This window comes from Babylonia areolata, chromosome 31 (assembly GCF_041734735.1).
Source record: "Babylonia areolata isolate BAREFJ2019XMU chromosome 31, ASM4173473v1, whole genome shotgun sequence".
NCBI lineage: Eukaryota > Metazoa > Mollusca > Gastropoda > Neogastropoda > Buccinidae > Babylonia > Babylonia areolata.
Genome location: NC_134906.1, coordinates 13,278,649 through 13,281,257, shown reverse-complemented (window position 1 = coordinate 13,281,257; position 2,609 = coordinate 13,278,649).

Sequence of the window (2,609 nt, the reverse complement as noted above, 5' to 3'; positions counted from 1 at the left end):
GAGGTATGGCACAGGTCACAGCGGAGGGAGCTTTTATGTGCCCTGGGGCAGGACACCTGATCCTGGACCCTCCCTCCCTGGGGGTGGTGGAGGGAGGGGGGGCAGGGGGGGGGGGGAACTGTCGGTACCAGGGTGTGTCAAGGATTATAGTGATGAGGTCTTTAGGAGCTGAAGGACCTACTTGATGCACTGTGCGCGCGCTTCTCCTCGCCCCCCCCCCCCCCCCCGTCCTCCCACCACCCCCACGCCAACTCCTCCCCCCCCCCCAATCCCTCCAGCACCCTGAAAACGTTATCGTTGAACAACTCCTTACCTCCTTCCCTCTCTCCCTCGCTAGCTCCTGCTAGACAGATGCCTGACCAGTAGCATAACGCAACCTGCAAAGAAAGACCTTAAGTCCATGCATATATAAATCTTTTGTGTACCTGTCGGAGTGGACTTCTTCTCAGTTCAAAATGTTGCCAGAGGACAACACTTACGTTGCCATGGGATCTTGTTCAGTGCGCCAAGTGCGTGCTGCACACGGGACCTTGGCTTAACGCTTTATCCGAATGACTCTACTACACACCCAGTTTGTTTTACCAGTCACACTTGGGAGAAAGGGTGAGATAGGGATTCGAACCCAGTCCCTCTCGGTCACTGTTTTGACAGAGAAAAGCACCTTGACCATCCTGACAGCTTCCTCCTATATGGCCAATACAAAAGAACTTTAAAAGAATAGGATTGTATACAATGGTCAGATTGTACGGTAATCACCCAGGCCTTCACCCTAACTCATCCATCGCGCCTCACACACACAGACACACACACACACACACGCACACGCACGCACACGCACGCACGCACGCACGCACGCACACACACACACGCACGCACGCACGCACACACACACACACACACACACACATGCTGCTTTTTGGTGGATTGATGTCGTTTCTTTGGTGATGATGGGCGTCCCTTTCGGTGTTGGGTTTTGTTTGTATGTTTGTTTGTTTTTTGTTTTGTTTTTTGTTTTTTTTGTTTTTTTTTACCCACTTGTGTAAAAATTTGAGTCTATATGATAACCCAGAATTCGGTTGAGTGTGTGTGTGTGTGTGTGTGTGTGTGTGTGTGTGTGTGTGTCCGTGGTAAACTTCAACATTGTTTTCTGTTTTCTTTACGGGGGCGGTTCCGGGCTCGATCGGCAAAGTTTTGTTGTTTCAGGTGAGTTAGTTGTGGGACTGGATTCAGTTTTGAGTTCCTCTGGTTACCATAGAAACAGCTCTTTTCGTGATTCGTTGTATCATTTCATTCTGGGTCAGGACAACCCTTTCCGGTGATGAGAGATACGGGTGCAGAGAGCACTTCTATTGTCTGCTTTATATCTTTAATATAGCGTCTGTCATAGTGTATTTGTATTTTGTATTTGTATTTGTATTTCTTTTTATTACAACAGATTTCTCTGTGTCAAATTCGGGCTGCACTCCCCAGGGCCACCCATTTTTTCGTATTTTTTCCTGCCTGAAGTTTTGTTTGTTTTTCCTATCGAAGTGGATTTTTCTACAGAATTTTGCCAGGAACAACCCCTTTTGTTGTCGTGGGTTCTTTTACGTGCGGTAAGTGCGTGCTGCACACGGGACCTCGGTTTATCGTCTCATCCGAATGACTAGCGTCCAGACCACCACGCAAGGTAAAGTAGAGGGGGAGAAAATATCGGTGGCTGAACCGTGATTCGAACCAGCGCGCGCAGATTCTCTCGCTTCCTAGGCGGACGCGTTACCTCTAGGCCATCACTTCACTTATGGAGGTCTACCGGGACCGAAGATAACGCCTCGCCTTAAGCCATGGTAAGAAGCTTTGGAGTTGTGCTTGACAACATCGTATCGGGCAGCTCCATTGTTTTCGGCACTCCGCTTTTTGCAGTGCTGTCACCCGCTTTCGTTTGTCTGCCCGACAACATGGCTGGATGTTGAGGACACACGGGCACTGGCGCTTCTTGATCGCTTTTTTTTTTTTTTTTTTTTTTTTTTCTCAGTTGCGTCAGCATTTGCCACGGTTATGTTCAGCTCTGCTGCTTGCAATCTTTCAAATCCAGTCTGAAGACCCACCTTTTCCCTTCCTGAATAATTTTCAACAGCTCATCCCTTTCCAGTATAACTAAAATGACTGTTTGTGAGTGAATTAGTTTGAGAGTTTCAGAATTTGTTGACCCAGTCGGTTTTGTTGGTTTTTTTTGTTTGTTTGTTTGTTTGTTTTGTTTTGTTTTGTTTTGTGTGTGTGTGTGTGTTTTTTTGTGTGTGTTTTTTTTTGTTTGTTTGTTTTATTTTTGTTCGTTGTTGTTGTTGTTTTTTTATTGTGTACTATTATGATTGTGTGCTATGACTTGTGTGCGTGCGTGCTTGCGTGTTGTGAGTGTGTGTTTAGGGTGGGGGGTGAATAATTTTTGATGTTTGGTATCTTGTTTTCAATTTTTTCCTTTTTGATATTTGCGTGTGTGTTCTATTTGTAAACGCCTAGGGCTTATTTTCAAGATCAGGCGCGCAAATGCTCATAATGAATTAATAATAATAACAGTAATAATGGTCTCCGCCATTTTGCCTGTGTCCGTGTGTGTTAGCGTGTCTGGATGT